Source organism: Gossypium arboreum, chromosome 12 (genome assembly GCF_025698485.1).
Source record: "Gossypium arboreum isolate Shixiya-1 chromosome 12, ASM2569848v2, whole genome shotgun sequence".
Taxonomy (NCBI): domain Eukaryota; kingdom Viridiplantae; phylum Streptophyta; class Magnoliopsida; order Malvales; family Malvaceae; genus Gossypium; species Gossypium arboreum.
In genome coordinates this window covers 101,159,637-101,178,033 of record NC_069081.1, presented here as the reverse complement: position 1 = coordinate 101,178,033, position 18,397 = coordinate 101,159,637, and the positions used below count along the sequence as shown (strand labels likewise).

The 18,397-nt window shown below is 37.7% G+C and overlaps 3 non-coding genes across 3 annotated transcripts; all 3 read left to right on the top strand.

Annotated features, from left to right (window-relative positions):
- Positions 1–6,383: 6,383 nt before the first annotated feature.
- On the top strand, positions 6,384–6,490 carry LOC128285824 (small nucleolar RNA R71). Its single transcript, XR_008276372.1, has one exon. It is a non-coding gene; the product is annotated as a small nucleolar RNA R71 (small nucleolar RNA).
- A 2,298-nt stretch (positions 6,491–8,788) lies between these two features.
- Positions 8,789–8,896, top strand: LOC128285798 (small nucleolar RNA R71). Its single transcript, XR_008276347.1, has one exon. It is a non-coding gene; the product is annotated as a small nucleolar RNA R71 (small nucleolar RNA).
- Positions 8,897–18,290: 9,394 nt separating this feature from the next.
- On the top strand, positions 18,291–18,397 carry LOC128286133 (small nucleolar RNA R71). Its single transcript, XR_008276678.1, has one exon. It is a non-coding gene; the product is annotated as a small nucleolar RNA R71 (small nucleolar RNA).

The following is an 18,397-nucleotide window of genomic DNA, read 5'->3' as shown; positions in this document are numbered from 1 at the left end:
AACTTAGCGTATCTAGCTAACCTATGAGCTTTCACATGCTTACGAGTCCTTGAAATGCCGAAATTTTTGGCATTTTGGCTTTTCGGCATATATCGAGTTAAGCTACGAAAGAGGGTTCGTTACACACCTGTTTTGTGACGTTCACCAATGAAGTCTTCCACGGCAACCTACAATTATTCACCACCATTCTTAGTCTACAGTTCATGCTAATCAACCCAAATCTTACCTTACCAAAATCGGCCAAAGAACCCCTAATAGCCATAGTTCACTTACCTTCACAGGGTTTGACGATATGATTGAAGCTTATCCAACACTGACACTCCAAGCCTTGCTGCTCCTCCAAAGTTATCTATTCCACTATACAAACCATAAAAATCAAATGAAGAAGCCCAATAAGGCCTATATATCAAATCGACAACCTCCCTAAACTATAGGGGGTTTCGGCTTTTGTCAACAGTTATACTACTGAATCGATTGGAGTATGAATACTTACCACAGTCTTTCTTTTTTTGTACCGCTTAAAACTTAGCAGATGAAGGAATTGGCCACCAAAAAGTGAAGAGAAAAAGAAGGTTGCTGGTCAACAGGAAATCGGCACAACCAAGCTTCACAGGTTTCAGCTTTTGTGGCTTTTCGGCAAAAGTGATGATGAGAAAGAGAGTAGTAGATAGGAAGAAAGGAATAGTAGGCTGGTTTTGGAGAAAGAAAGAAAGAAAGATGAATGGAAAAGGTGATAGTTTTCGTTAGAGAAGAAAAAGGAAGAAAAGAATGGCTCTATGGTATTCCAACAGAGGAAAATCGTCACAACTATAGCCTAATGCCGAAATGCTACCCTCAAAATCCCCAAGCTGATTTCTCCTCCCTAATCCCCTCTATTCGGCCAACTCTAATCCCTCCTTTAAATCCCTAAAATCTCTCCCCTTATCACTCCTTAATTCAAGCATTCAACTGATTCAAACTCTCTCCAATAGAGTTCTATTCGGCTTCAACTTCTGCATGCTCAAGGCATAAAAATAACATCACATTTGCCATCATAGTAAATCGAACCCTGGCTTTCCCCCAACCACTTACACGCCACCTTTTTAGCTCTTTCACTTAGCCACATTGCCAGGGGCTCTTTTGTGTTACTTTTTACCCACACCTTTTAATAAGGCCACCTATCCAAAGCCCTTAACTCCTTAAGTCCAAAATTCAAAAATTCTACCGGGTTTTGGCCATTACATGGGCCTTCCATAAGCCCAATTACATACTCTAATTATGAATTTCACAACCAAATACCAAATTTTAAAAACTTTACTAAAATCTCGAGAATCACAAAAAACTCAATAATCAGGATGTTACAAGACTAGTGAATTCTAATTCAAAGTAATACCTAGACTTGGGGAAACAACCTATAATTTTAAATTCTTTAAAAATCAACTTATCATGCTTGATTCTCTAATGTCTTGAAGTTTAAACAATCAATGCATAAATGCCTATGTTTTAATTCAATATATATCAATCAAAATCATAAATCAATTAAAATTTATCCTAAATATGATATGAGAGCTTTTCAAGAGAACAAGGTGATCATTCAGGGATTTTTCTGATAATGAAATAAATACCCCCCACACTTAAGATGTTCATTGCCCTCAATGTACAAAGATAGATATTAGAGTATAAAAATAAGATAGGGAGAGAAGTGAAACTTCCTGTATGATGAAATCCTCGAACTGGAGTTCTAGAGATGAATCGGTTCGAGAGTGGAAGAGGATACTCCGGCAATCGTAGAGGTTCATTAGGCCATAAGTCCTGCGCCAAAAGAATATTATATCTAGTGGTAGCTATGGTCGTGGTCGATCAGGACATGACAGTCGTGGAGAACCTTTCTCGGTAGAGTTTTAGTTCCTATGTGACGATGAGCTTAAGAGCTCTATATAACTATGATAAAATCAAGAACTTTTTAGGGGATATTAGGAAGAATAATTACTCAAAAAGAAATAACGGAATTTAATAATTAAAAATAAAATTTCTAAAATATAATAAAAATAAAAAACAGTTTCAATAAAAATTAAAAACATAAAATAAGATATAAATATTTCTAAACATCTTCATCGCTAGATGGTTCGCGAGGTGGGACTGGCGATGAGATGTGAATGTGCTGACAAATCTGCTGTAGAGTAGCATCAATGTTGTCAAATCATTGAAAACATTGCTGCTCAAATCGGGTGAGGCACTTAGAGATGTCAGCATATGAAGCCGTCGCATGAACTGGACGAGAGGGTGGTGGTGGTTGAGTCGGTAGGCCCTCGTACTATGGGGGGCATCATCAAGAATGTCCTCGTAGGCCTCCTCCTCGGTAGATTGGGTGAGACGATACTGGGGAGGGTAGGTTCCTCGGCGCCTCTCGATCATCCTCATGCTAAGCATGCTCGAGATGCCTTGTGAAGACATCTGGCTGATGAGGGTGAGGGATGATTCTTGGGCCGCCGTGTTGAGGAGCCCGAAGTGTCGCGCCAACCTAGTCACGTAGGGCCCAATGGAGATGACCCCCTTCTAATGCCATTCCGTCTGGTGCTGAATCGCAAGGGCAATGAAATTGGCAAAGTCGATGACGTGTCCTTGCGACATGCACTATAAGAAGTAGACGTCGTGGGTGTTGACGACGTCAGTGCTCTCTCGCCTCCCTGTAATCGTGTGAGCTAAAATAGCGTATTGGTACCTCAAGGATGGTGGGAGAACTGATGCCTTGGAGCGTCTAGGATTGTACGAGGCTGTGATAGGGGCCAAAGTGTGCCAGCACTTTGAGGGCGAGAAATGTATGTGGCGACTGAGAACATGTAGTTCATTATCCTCCCTAAATTCCTCCGTATATAGGCCTAGTGCAGCACCAAACTATGGGACGCTTAGCTGGTGGATTAATCCATCAAGGCGAAACTGGACCGTTCTGAGATCATCATACCTTGTCATTACGGTCTGGAGATGGAACGTTGAGCAGAGTTCCATCGTGAGCTCGAGGTATGTCGCATCGATAATCCTGAAGAACAACTCCCAAGGGTCGGTGGTTAAGAGTGCCCATATTACATCAACCATCTGGACTTATTCTACGGCAGCCCAGTCGATGCAGCTACCTGCTGCTAAAGGTCGAGCCCAAAGTATTTGGAAGAGCTCTTCTTGAGGCCCTCGTAGGAACTGTAGGAGAGGGCGACAAATTTCTACGGTTGGACCCGCGGAAGATGACGCTCCCTTCCTCTTCTTCGAGGCTGGTACGACGATTTTCTTGCCTCTTGAAAATGACATTGAAGGCCTATAATATAGAGAATAATAATAATAGGTAAACATATTCAAAGGGGAAGTAAACTATTTCAGCCAAGACTATTAATATGAAGCAAACTCAACCACAATAATAATGAGAATGAGAATAAAAATGTAATGGGTATAAGGTTTTACTAGTCTCAATTTAACATAAATTGTATGGTAACTAAGCTAGGAATGCAATTTAAATGATAGACATTGGCATGATAATAGCATAAAAATGAGCATAGTAATGTCATGGATATGAGGTGTGTCTAACAACTTTATTTAATTCGAAATGTATAATAAAGAACCTAAAAATTGCAAGCTAAATGATAAAGTAATAAACAAAAATAAAAACTAGGTTAAAAGTAATGAAGATTATTGGAATAATAAGCATTAATAATGAGTAAAATAGAAGGGAATGGAGTAAACACATGCTAAGGGAGAGAGATTGAGCTTTAAAAACGAAGTTGGAGGCGGCTAGGGTTAGGGTTTTGAAAGGGGGAAGAAGATGAGCAGTGGTTTACTTATATAGGGGAGGGTCACACAGCCTAGGGCCACGCTCGTGTACTCTAAAGGTGAGCCCGCATTTTTTGAATTTTACGATTTAGGTCGTGCCCGGCTACTATCCCACGCTCGTGTGTCTTGGGCATGTATGGCACATGCCCATGTCGCACGGTCGTGCCTAGCTTTGTTCGCTTCTCCCACGCCTGTGTATTAGGGTACCACGCCCGTGTATTGTTGTCTATGGCTTAACGGCACTGGCGTGTCTCACGCCTGTGTCAAAGAAATAGAATCAAGCCTTGCCCTTGGCACGCCCATGTTTTTCTATTCCCACGCCCGTGTTCACCTATCAAGTTCACCTACGGCCATGTCGCACGGCCATGGGTATTTATCGTATCCCGTGTTTTGGGGAAATTATGTCCTGCTTCCACACGGCCGTATCGCACGGTCGTGTCTCTTTCCCTATTTGGCCATGGCTTTAGGCACGCCCGTGTGTCTGGCCGTGTGTGCTGAAAAACTTTGCAATTCAAAGAGAAAGTTAATGATTTAAAGTGTTAGAAATTAAAAATAAAGAAATCAAAATATGTTAGTGCTCGGGTTACCTCCCGAGAAGCGCTTATTTATAGTCTAAGCTCCACTTACCTCTCTAGTGAATGGTTAGGGTGGTTCGAGGAGTTTATACTCCTCATTCCTGCTATCAATCTCATCAAAATAGGGTTTTAATCGAATGTTGTTTACCTTAAAAGTGCCGAACTTGGGGTGACTCACCTCCACCGTACCGAATGGAAAAATACTGAGTACCGTAAGAGGGATTTTCTCATTCGGTGTGGTAGTGATAATGTGAGGATCTGTGACATCTAGTAAGACTTTATCACCAACCTTAAGTTGATTTGGAGAGGTATCGGCCTTGTTTTGGTGTAGTTTCGGTTTATCATGTGTTCTCGATTTGTGTGGTCGCCATTTGTCTAGCTCCTCTATCCGTAGCCTTCGTTCTTCATGAGTGTGTCCTCTATCATTGCTGGAACATGGCTCGTGAACTTCTTTAAAACTCAATTTCTGCAAAGTAGGTTATGTCATATTGTCAGTTTTAGTAGACTGGTGCGGACCATTACCTTCACTGTTCGATGTGATGCCAGAAGTACGAGCTTAAAGGGTGATCGTTTCATCTCCCACACGAAGTGTAAACTCACCTGTGCCAACATCAATAATAGTTTTAGCAGTTGCTAAAAAGGGCCTCCCTAAAATCAAAGGGGTGTTATTCTCCTCCTCTATGTCTAGAACAACGAAATCAATAGGAAATATGAACTTATCTACTTTCACTAGTACATCTTCAATAATACCCTTAGGGAATCTTATAGTTGTATCTACCAATTGAATGCTCATCCTAGTTGCTTAAACATTTTGTAAGGAATGACGTTAATACTAGCCCCTAAATCAGCTAATGCATGACTTATATCTAAACTACCAATTAAGCAAAGAATTGTAAAACTCCCTGGATCTTTCAATTTGTGGGGTAGCTTATTCTGTAGAATAGCTGAGCAGACTGCGTTTAGCTCCACATGCGATGCTTTGTCCAACTTCCGCTTATTTACTAAAAGCTCTTTTAAAAATTTCATTGCATTTGGCATCTGCGACAAAGCTTTAATAAACGGTAAGTTAATATGTAATTTTTTCAAAAGTTTAAGGAATTTACCGAATTGTTCGTCTGAGCGGTCTTTCCTTGTCGCATTAGGGTATGGGACACGAGGTCTATATTCTTCATTCACCATTTTGTTATGACTTACCTCACTTTTACCTTTGCTCACCACAGTTTATTGCATCAATTACGGCTCAAGCGCAATGAATCCTTCCTTATCTTGATTACTAATTACGTTGAGGTGTTCCCTTGGGTTAGGTTCAGTATTTCTTGGCAAGCTACCTTGTGGTCGTTCGGAGATTAGTTTGGATAGCTGGCCTATCTGAGTTTCGAGTCCTTGGATCGATGCTTGATGATTTTTAAGTGCTGTCTCGGTATTTTGGAAACGGGTTTCTGACATTGATATGAATTTTGAGAGCATCTCCTCAAGGTTCGGTTTCTTCTCTTGTTGATAAGGTAGCTGTTGAAAACCCTGAGGATTTGTAGCTTTTGATTCCCTTGACCACCCAATGAGAAATTTGGGTGGTTCCTCCAACCTGCATTATAAGTATTACTGTATGGGTTATTTTGAGATCGAAAGTTGTTGTTACCCATATAGTTGACTTGTTCCTCTTCAGTTGTAGGATTGAAGGATTGATATTCTGTATGCACACCTCCTTCACTTGAGTCACACCTCATTACTGGATGTACCTGCGTAGAATTAAGAAAAACATTAATCTTTTTATTAAGAAGTTCTACTTGATTTGACAGCATAGTAACTGAGTCGACGTTATAAACGCCAGCTATTTTTTTTGGCTTAGTCCTCATGACTTGCCACTGATAATTTTTCAGTGACATTTCTTCAATGAATTCATAAGCCTCTTCAAGTTTTTTGTTGTTGATGGTTCTTCCAGCAGCTGCGTCAATCATCTATCTTGTTGAGGGATTCACACCATTGTAAAACGTTTGAACTTGCAGCCATAGAGGTAACCCATGGTGAGGGCACCTTCACAATAGATCCTTGTATCTCTCCCACGCATCGTAAAGTGTTTCTCAGTCCATCTTCACAAAAGAAGAAATATCATTACGTAACTTAGCTGTTTTAGCCGGCGAAAAATATTTTAGTAGAAATTTTTCGGTCATTTATTCCCAAGTAGTGATCGACCCTCGTGGTAACGAGTTCAACCACTGTTTAGCTTTGTTTCTCAATGAGAAAGGGAACAACTGAAGATGAATGGAATCATTAGAAACGCCATTAATTTTGAAAGTGTCGCAAAACTCCAGAAAATTCGCCAAGTGAGTGTTGGGATCCTCATCTTGCAAACCATCAAACCGAACAAACTGCTGTATCATCTGAATTGTGTTAGGTTTCAGTTCGAAATTATTTGCAGCAATAGCAAGTCTAACTATACTATATTCAGTTCCTATTAAAGAAGGTTTAGCATAGTCTTACATAGTGCGTGGAGCAGGATTTTGATTAGCCGCAATTGCAGGAGGTAGCTGATTGCCTTGGTTTTCAGCCATCTCTTCGGTTGGAGGTTGAGTATCGTCTTCTTTTTCGTTCTTTGTATATCTTAAGCTTCGCCTTAATTTTCTTTGGTTTCTACGAACTATGAGATCGATTTCTTTGTCAAAAAGTAATGGTCCCGACGGGTTTCTTCTAGTCATAAACTATAAAAAACTGCCAAGAGAAAGAAAAAGTAAATTAATTAGTAATAATAATATTAATAATATAAATTAAATTGCAAGAAAAATAAATGGCTAAAGTTGTAAAAATTTAGCGCTCCTAATATTTTAGTTCCCTGGCAACGGCGCCAAAAACTTGATCGCGAGGTTTTGTGATAGGTTTTAAATATTTATGATTACTCGTTCTTGAACTAACTATTATCGCGATGTAGGCAAGTGTACCTATCAAACAGTAGTATAGTTTTAGCAAGACCGGATTGTCGAACCCAAAGGAACTAAAAGTACTAGTAATGATTGTCTTTTTATTTGTTTTAATTAACTAATTATCTAAACTAAGAACGCACAAAGAACAGAATTGGGGAATTGCTTTTGGGAAAATCGATTGACTTGAGGCAATACCTAAGGAAAAATCCACCTAGACTTTACTTGTTATTCTGACTCCGAATCGGACGATTTATTCATTCAACTTGTTCCGTACAGATCCCTAAGTTATGTTATTATCCCTATTCAAGACTAATAATGTCTAATCCCTAGATTGAATAACCGAGACTTTTCTCTAATTACCACTCTAGGGTTGCATTAACTCAATCTATGGATCTCCTTATTATGTTTCACCCTAATCCGGCAAAATCTTGTCACCCTATTTCTAGACGCACAATCAACTCCGCTTAATTATGACAAAAGTACTCTTAGATAGGGTTTATTCCTCCTCTGAATAAGAGCATATCTTGAATCAGTATCCTAGGATATCAAAACAAGAATTAAGAACACATAATTAAGAACAAGTCAAATATTTATCATACGATTCAAAAAATAAAAACAAGATTCGTCTTAGGTTTCATTCCCCTTAGATATTTAGGGGATTTAGTTCATAACTAAATAAGAAAACATCTCCGAAGAATAAAGAATACAGAACATAAAGAAAACCCAAAACTCTTGAAGGGAAATTAATGAGAGATCTTCAGTCTTGATGATGAATCCGGCTTCTGAGATGGATCAATCGGCTTCCTTGGGGTAATTCCTTACCCCCCTTCTCCATCTCCATTTTTCTCCTCTTCTAGGGTGTATTTATAGGCTTTGGAATGCCTAGAAGCCCTCAAAAGTGGCATTTTCCAAATTGGACTTAACTTGGGCTCGGCAGGGACACGCCCGTGTGACACCCCCGTGTGCGATTACCTCAGGTCGTGTTTGAGAATGTTAGAATGGCGCGGGTGTGTGCTATGCCCGTGTGAGTCACGCTCCAATTTTTTCATATAGACACGGTCGTCTGGTCTGCCCGTATGAGGAGGTCCAAGCTGTGTTGATTTCGTACTTTGGCCCATTTTCTCCGTTTTTGGCCCGTTTCTCATTCCTTTTGCTCTCATATGCTCTCCTAAGTATAAAACATGAAATTAAAGCATTAGGAGCATCGAATTCACCAATTCTAATGAGAAATCATCCATAAAATGCATTAAACATGGGGTAAGAATATGTATAATTTACGGTTTATCAATGGTGACTGCGTCTAAGTTAAAAACACCTGCTGCTCTATTAGGCTTTGTCCTCATCACTTTCCACTGATAATTATTCAGTGACATTTCTTCTATAAACTCATAAGCCGCTTCAGGTGTTTTATTATTCAGAGTACCACCAATGGCTACATCGATCAATTACCTAGTTGAGGGGTTCAAACCGTTGTAGAAGGTTTGAACCTGTAGCCATAGAGGTAACCCATGGGTAAGGGCACCTTCTCAATAAATCCTTATACCTCTCCCATGCATCATATAGTGTCTCTAAGTCCTTCTGTACGAAGTAAAATATATCATTCCTCAACTTAGCTGTCTTAGCCAGTGGGATATACTTCAGAAGAAATTTCTCGGTCATTTGATCCCATGTAGTAATAGAACCTCATGGTAAAGTGTTCAACCACTATTTAGCCTTATTCCTCAACGAGAATGGAAACAACTGTAAGCGAATGGCATTGTTAGAAACGCCATTTATCTTAAAAGTGTCGCAGAATTCTAGAAAGTTAGCCAAATGAATATTTGGATATTCGTCTTGCAAACCATCAAATTGAACAAACTATTGGATCATCTGAATAGTGTTCGACTTCAGGTCAAAATTATTGACAACAATGGAAGGTCTCACAATACTCGATTCAGCCCCAGTTAGAGTGGGCTTGGCATAATCGTACATAGTACGAGGAGCAGGATTTGGATTTGCAAAGTTCGTAGCAACCACAGGAGGTAACTGGTTATTCTGATTTTTAGCCATCTTAGTAATAATTATCACGTCCTCTTGCTCTTCCACTATATTCTGTCAACTTTGCCTTGCTTCGCTACGGCTTTTGCGAGCTGTACTTTCAATTTCTTTGTCAAATGCTAATGGTCTTGACGAGTTTCTTCTAGTCATAAACTAAAGGAACTTGCCAGAAGCAAATAAAAATTAAACTAAAAACAAAAATAAAATGCAATAAAAATAAAAATGGCTAAATTAATAAAAATTAAGTGTTTCTAATATTTTAGTCCCCAGCAACGGAGCCAAAAAAACTTGATGGTCACTAAACTAACTAAAACTACGACAAAGGCAAGCACACCTATCGATTAATAGTATAGTTATGGTGAGTCAGGAATATCATATTCACGAGGACTAAAAGTACTAGTACTTACTATTTTTCTATTATCTAGCCGATAAATTGAGGGAATTATTTTTAATCTAAAATTAACTAAACTAATTACTAAGAACGCAACAGGGAATAAAATAGGAAAATTAATTGAATAAAACCAATGAGAAAGACAATACCCAGGAAAGAATCCACTTAGACTTCACTTATTATTCTGAATCTGAATTAAATGATTTATTCACTTGCACCTTGATCCGTAGAAATCCCTAAATTATATTAATATCTCCTTCGAGAGTAAAAACAACTGACTCTAGGTTGATTAATTGAAATCTCTTTCTAAATTAAAACTCCTATTGTCGCATTAACTCGATCTATGGATTTCCCTATTAGATTTGACTCTAATATGATAGATTCATGTCGTCCTATTTCTAGGATTGCACGCAACTCCACTCAATTATGCTAAACCTACTCTTAAACAGGAATTTTTGCTCCACTGAAATAAGCACATTAAGCATGAATTAATATCCTGAAAATATTAAAACACAAAATAAGCATACATAATTGAGAACAAGAATAAAGTATTTATCATGTAGTTCAGAAATCAAATAATAAGATTCATATAGGTTTCATCTTCCCTAGGTATCTAGGGAATTTAGTTCATAATCTGGAATAACATTATCTCAAAGTTAGGAAAACAATAAGACATAAAGAAACCCAATAAAACTTCTAAAGAAATGGAATGGAGATCTTCAATCTTGAAGGAGATCTGCTTTTGAAATGAATCCAGTGGTGTTCTTTGAGTCTTTTTTTGGTTCTTATCTGCATGCCCCTTTAGGTCCTCTTCTACTATGTATTTATAAACTTTAGGATACTTAAAATCCCTAAAAATTGGCTTTTTTAGAATAAAAAATAAATAGGGTGCCAAATCGACACGAGCTAGCACATGGGCATGTGGCCAACCCATATGGCTTACACGAGCGTGCGCCTAGCCCGTGTAGAAATGCCCGGGCCGTGTGGATCCTGAAAACAACTCTTTTTGTTCGATTTTGGCCCGTTTTTCACTCCTTTCACTCCCTTATGCTCACCTAAGTATAGAAACATGAATTTAAAGGGTTAGGAGCATCAAATTCACTAATTTACAGAATAAATAATCAAAAATCACATCAAGAATGGGATTAAAAACATGTTACTTTTATAGCTTATCAAATATCGAGAATTCGCAACATGTGCTAAATCTCAACCATCGATAAAGAATGATTCGATGGTACTCACTCAAGTTGTTGAGAATCCGCAACATATGCTAGATCTCAGCCATCCAATTAATTTCTGATCACAACACTCGTTTTCCTTTATGGAATCTAAATGGCATGCCATTCGTATCACAATTGTTTAGTAAATTCACACGGACTTGTTATCGAATTCGTATCATTTCTATTTATGTAATTATAAAAACTTTTCATATTTCAAATAGTATCCCATATAACTTTTAAACATATTACAACATCTCCATGTACCTATCATTCATTCGTATAACAATTTTACATCCATTCGAAACGGCGTAACTATTTGTATTTATCATGTAGTTCATATCTTTCGATTTAATCTTTTTTATGCCAAACATTATATATACATAACCATTCAACTAAAAGTAAGACGGTTTAGGGTTTAGGGTTTTAAAGTTTAGGGTTTAAGGTTTAAGGTTTAAGGTTTAGGGTTTAGGGTTTAGGGTTAATACAAATATATGAACTTACGAGATAAAAACAACTACAAGTAAGACATCGAGGATTAATCTACAAATTTTCCTTCTCCACAATTATCCTCTGATTAATTTAATTCCCGATCATGCAAAAGGGCTGAAGAGTTGAAGCCTTAACAATGACTTCCTCAAGTTTCTTTAGAGCAATCAGCGGGGAGAAAAGAAAAATAAAGATGAAAGCTTTTGATATTATGTTTTTATATATTATACTAATAATTTAATCATAAATTTTCATCAAGAAAACACCACCAACCATGCACTTATTCACATAATGGTCTAATTATTAGTTTAATTTTGAGTTTATTGCTAAATAAGTCCTTTAATAAATAAAAATCCATACTGATTAACTTTTATAGTTTTTACAATTTAGTTCTTATACTTTAACTAGTCACCAATTCGGCAAAATTACTTATCCAAAATTTAATTCACCTATATAATAATTCCGTAAACATTAAATAAAAATATTTACGGGCTAGGTTTACTGAAATGAGGTTTTGATACCTCATTGTTCGATACCAGTGACTTAAAGATCTTTACACTTGTATGTTAATTAACTATGCAATTAACAAAATTAAAGGACTAATATCTAATTAAAATTTATACTAACCTCTTAATATTAAATAATAATATTTACAGACTTGAACATCGGAAGTGAGGTTCCAAAACCCACCATTTTCAATACCACTGAAAAAGGGGCTATGACACGATTAGTGCGAAAAATTTATCCGGAGGTGATTTTTGTAAGGATGGTAGCCGGGCAAGGTGAGAAGGTTTTTCGTTCACTTTCATTCTAGCTCTGATCGCGTGATTCGTAACAAGTAATAAATATTTATAATGAAGATCAAACCTAGACTAACTATTATCACGACGAAAAGGCAAGCGCACCTATCGAACAATAGTATAGTAATGCAAAAGCCGGGATATTGTACCCAATGGAACCAAAAGTATTAGTAATAACTTATCTTTTTATTATCTAGCCTAAAAATAAAAGGGGTTTTATTTCTTTTAATTAACTAATTATCTAAGCTAAGAACGCACAGAGAAAAAAATTGGGGAATTGCTTTTGGGAAAACCGATTGACTTGAGACAATACCTAAGGAAAAATCCACCTAGACTTTACTTGTTATTCTGGCTCCGAACCGGACGATTTATTCATTTAACTTGTTCCATAGAGATCCCTAAGTTATATTATTATCCCTATTCAAGACTAATAACGTCTAATCCCTAAATTGAATAACTGAGACTTTTCTCTAATTAACACTCTAAGGTTGCATTAACTCGCTCTATGGATCCCCTTATTAGGTTTCACCCTAATCCGACAAAATCTTCTCACCCTATTTCTAGGTGCGCAATCAACTCTACTTAATTATGACAAAATTACTCTTAGACAGGGTCTATTCCTTCTCTGAAATAAGAGCATGTCTTGAATCAGTATCCTGGGATATCAAAACAGGAATTGAGAACACAAAATTAAGAACAAGTTAAATATTTATCATACGATTCAAAAAATAATAACAAGATTCGTCTTAGGTTTCATTCCCCTTAGGTATTTAGGAGATTTAGTTCATAACTAAATAAGAAAACATCTCAGAAGAATAAAGAATACAAAACATAAAGAAAACCCAAAACTCCTGAAGGGAAATTGAGGAGAGATCTTCAGTCTTGATGATGAATCCGGCTTCTGAGATGGATCAATCGGCTTCCTTGGGGTAATTCTTTACCCTCCGTCTCCGTCTCCCTTTTCCTCCTCTTTTATTTTGTATTTATAGGCTTTGGAATGCCTAGAAACCCTCCAAAGTGGCCTTTTCCAAATTGGACTTAACTTGGGCTCGGCAGGGACACGCCCGTGTGACGTGATTGCGAAGCTGTGTTCGATCCGTTAAATTGCACATGGCCGTGTGGGTCAATGGCCAGGCCGTGTGAATCATGAAAGCCTTGGTCGACACCCTCGAAAGACACGGGCGTGTGAGCTGCCCGTGTGGCAAGGCTTAGGCCGTGTTATCTTCTCGATTTGGTCCGTTTTGTCCCTTTTTGGCTCGTTTTTGGCTCTTTTTGACTCTTGGTGCTCTCCTGAGTACAAAACATGAAATTAAAGCATTAGGAGTATCGAATTTACCAATTCTAATGAGAAATCATCTATAAAATGCATTAAACATGGGGTAAAAATATGTATATTTTACAGTTTATCAAATACCCCCACACTTAAGCAATTGCTTGTCCTCAAGCAAAATCCTCAACTCATAATAAAAATAAATTCTCCTCAACTTATAATTCTTGTCGATAATATCTCAAAATAATCCATAGGTAATCATACATTGAGAATCCAACTAAAAGAACATAAAAGTTTCAAACATTCCAAGTTGAGTATTTAATCATGCAAACATAGGTGTCTCTCCGCATCTAAGTAATTACCTTTTATTCAGAATATCACAGAGTTTCACATTCTTACTAAAGATTCACTCAAATCACTCGAGGTGTTTAAAGATAATAAATAAAGCACTCAATAGTCAATAATGAAAAGTCATTACCATAGGCTTGCATGAAAATCAAATCTCCACCACTGTAATTTAAGATGATACATCAATCAAAAGGTCTTTAGAAGGTTGTAATGAGGCTTGGTTAGGGGGTGTGGTCACAAGCTGAAAGAAAGGGTTAGAATCGAGATTGACTTGAAAAGTTGCCTTAACTAGAAAAAGAGTTAATCTTCACTTGCGTATAACAGAGCTTTTCTCAAAATATGAAATTATAGATATGTATACATAGTTTTTTTTTTCTTTTTAAGAACAAGTTAAATAATACAGACTAAATATCAAGACAAAACATAGCTAGGCAATCCATTCAACTCAAATCTCAACAAAAATAGGGATTAATTTAGGGGATTTCAACAATAATTGGTTAAAGGTTAATATTAAGGGTAATACAAGAATTGGTTTGTTGGGCTCAAGGGGATTTACTAGAGGTTAATCGTGGAGGTAGGCTTTTCATGGCACGAGTGGGTTAATCTTAAGTGCCTTAATCATTTTTATATATTAAATCAAATGGTGTGGTCTCGACATGCATAATCAAGCAAGTTGTAGAATAACAGTTCAATACTGATGCACTCAAAGCAATAATAAAAGTGAGCATGAAAGGATGAATAGATGCTCAAAAGGCTTAAAAATCTCACAAAAAATTATGGCTTTTTGATTTTTAGACTCGTGAATTCTAATTCAAAGTAATAGCTAGACTTAGGGAAACAACCTATAATTTTAATTTCTTAAAAATCAACTTATCATGCTTGATTCTCTAATGTCTTAAAGTTTAAATAATCAATGCATAAATCCCTATGTTTTAATTCAAGATATATCAATCAAAATCATAAATCAATTAAAATTCATCCTAAATATGATATGAGAGTTTTTCATGAGAACAAGGTGATTATTCAGGGATTTTTTTTTAACAGTGAAATAAATACTCCCCTACACTTAAGATGTATATTGCCCTCAATGTATAAAGATAGATGTTAGAGAATAAAACTAAGATAAGGAGAGAAGTGAAACTTCCTGTGTGATGAATTCCTCAAACTAGAGTTTTGGAGAGTGATCGGTTTGAGAGTGGACGAGGCTACTCCGGCGGTCGTAGAGGTTCATTAGGCCATAAGTCCTACGCCAAAAGAATATTATATCTAGTGGCAGCTATGGTCGTGGTCGAGGAAGATGTGGCAGTCGTTGAGAACCTTCCCTAGTGGAGTTGTAGTTCCTATGTGATGTTGAGCTTAGGAGCTCTATATAATTGTGATAAAATCAGGAACTTTTTAAGAGATATTAGGAAGAATAAGGACTCGAAAAGAAATAACCGACATAAAAAAATAAAATTCTAAAATCTAAAAAAAAAATAAAAAATTAGTTTCGATAAAAATTAAAAACATAAAATAATAAATAAATATTTATAAACATCTTCATCGCTGGATGGTTCGTGAGGTGAGACTGGCGATGAGATGTGGATGTGCGGACAAATCTGCTGTAGAGTAGCATCAATGTTGTCAAATCGTTGAAAGCACTGCTACTTGAATCGGGTGAGGCACTCAGAGATGTCAGCATATGAAACCACCGCATGAACTGGACGAGAGGGTGGCCGAGATAGGGATTAGGAAGTGGAGAAGGGTAGATTTCAGCTAGGGTTTTGAAAGGAAAAGGAAAATGAACAGTGAGTTGCTTATATAGGGGAGGTGCACACGGCCTAGGGCTACATCCGTGTACTTTGAGGGTGAGCCCGTGTTTTTCAAATTTTACGATTTAGGTCGTGCCCGGCTACTATCCCACGCCTGTGTGTCTTGGGCGTATGGCGAACACGGCCATGTCTCACAGCCATGCCTAGCTTTGTTCACTTCTCCCACGCCCCTGTGTTATTATAACACGCCCGTATATTGTTGTACACGGCTGAATGGCACGGGCGTGTCACACGCCCATGTCGAAGAAACAGAATTGAGCCTTGTCCCTGGCACGCCCGTGGTTTTCCATTCCCACACTCATGGTCACTTATGAAGTTCATCCACGGCCATGTCACATAGCCGTGGAGATTTATTGCATCCCGTGTTTTGGGGAAATCATGTACCCTGTTTTCACACGGTCGTATCGCACGGCTGTTTTCCCTCCGTGTTGGTCACACGGCCTTAAGCACGGGGATCAAAGCGGTTTTCCTTGGAGATGGAAAATTCGCCCGCCGGGTTTTATCAATTTCTGGTAACGGCTCAAAAACTTTGCAATTCAAATATTAAGTTAATGATTCAAAGTGTTAGAAATTAAAAATAAAGAAATCAAAATATGTTAGTGCTCGGGTTGCCTCCCGAGAAGCACTTATTTATAGTCTAAGCTCGACTTACCTCTCCGTTGAATGATCATGGTAGTTTGAAGAGTTCATACTCCTCATTCCTACTGTCAATCTTAAAATAAAGTTTTAATCGGGTGTTTTTTACCTTAAAAGTGCCAAACTTGGGATGACTCACCTCTACCGTACCGAATGGAAAAATACTGAGTACCGTAAGAGAGACTTCCTCATTTGGTGTGGTAGTGACAATGTGGGGATCTGCAGCATCTAGTAAGACTTTATCACCAACCTTAAGTTGATTAGGAGAGGTATCGGGCTTGTTTTGGCGTAGTTTCGGTTTATCATGTGTTCTCGGTTTGTGTGCTCGCCATTCATCTAGCTCCTCTATTTGAAGCCTTCGTTCCTCATGGGTGTCTTTGTTCGCTACTTGATAATAGTGCACTGTCTCTGTTGTCTTGGTTCGAGGAGGTTCCTGCAAGGACGATTGAATATTAGTTTTATCATCGACAAGTTTCATAGCGTTATCTTCAGTCTTAGAAGTTTTGACTGAATCGCGTGCTTGGAGTGTTACTGTGTCATCTCCTGCACGAAATGTTAGCTCTCCTGTGCCTACATTAATAATGGTTCTAGCAGTTGCTAAAAAGGGTCGTCCTAAAATTAAAGGTACCTTGTTATCCTCATCCATATCTAAGACGACAAAGTCTACTGGGTAAATAAATTTATCAATTTTAATGAGAACATCTTCAATAATACCTTTAGGAAATCTAACTGTTCTGTCAGCCAATTGTATGCTCATCCTAGTCTGTTTGGGTTTACCGAGACCTAGTCGTTTAAACATTTTATACTGTATAACATTTATACTTGCCCCTAGATCAGTTAAAGCATTATTCACAGATAAACTACCAATTAAGCAAGGAATTGTAAAACTCCCTGGATATTTCAATTTGTTAGGTAGCTTATTCTTTAGAATAGCTGAGTAGACTGTATTGAGTTCCACATACGATGTAGCGTCTAATTTTCTTTTATTGCTCAGAAGTTCCTTTAAGAATTTTGCTGAGTTGGGCATCTGTGACAGAACTTCAATAAAGGGTAAGTTAATATGTAATTTCTTTAAGAGTTTGACAAACTTACCGAATTGTTCTTTTGTTCTGTCTTTCGTCATCGCTTTAGGATACGGCACACGAGGTTCATAATTCGTACTTACCTGTTTAGGATCATCATCGTTTACCTCTTTTTGACCTTTGTTCATCGCGTTGTCTTGTTGTAATTCTGGCTCAGGTGCAATGAATCCTTCCTTATTTTGAGTATTAATTGCATTGAGGTGTTCCCTCGGATTAGGTTCAGTATTACTTGGTAAGCTACCTTGTGGTCGTTCGGAGATTAGTTTGGATAGCTGGCCTATCTGAGTTTCGAGTCTTTGGATCGATGCTTGTTGATTCTTAAGTGCTGTCTCGGTATTTTGGAAACGGGTTTCTGACAACGAGATGAATTTAGAAAGCATCTCTTCAAGGTTTGGTTTCTTCTCTTTTTGATAAGGTGGCTGTTAAAAACCCTGAGGATTTTGTGGCTTTTGATTCCCTTGAGCACCCCAGGAGAAATTTGGGTGGTTCCTCCAACATACATTATATAAGTATTACTATATGGGTTATTTTGAGATTGGAAGTTATTGTTACCCATATAGTTGACTTGTTCTTCTTCAGTTGTAGGATTGAAGGATTGTTATTCTGTATACACACCTCCGCCACTTGAGTCGCACCTCATTATTGGATGTACCTACGTAGAACCAAGTAAACCGTTAATCTTTTTATTGATAAGTTCTACTTGATTAGAGAGTATGGTGACTGAATCGATGTTATAAACGCCGGCTGTTTTTGTTGGCTTTGTCCTCATAACTTGCCACTGATAGTTATTCAGTGACATCTCCTCTATAAATTCATAGGCATCTTAGGTGTTTTATTGTTGATGGTTCCGCCAAGATTCGCCAACCATTTTTGAGTCGAGGATTCGTGCCATTGTGGAATGTTTGTACTTGAAGCCAAAGCGGTAACCCATGGTGAGGGTACCTTCTCAGTAAGTCCTTGTATCTCTCCCATGCATCGTAAAGTGTTTCTAAATCCATCTGCATAAAAAAAGAGATATCATTACGTAATTT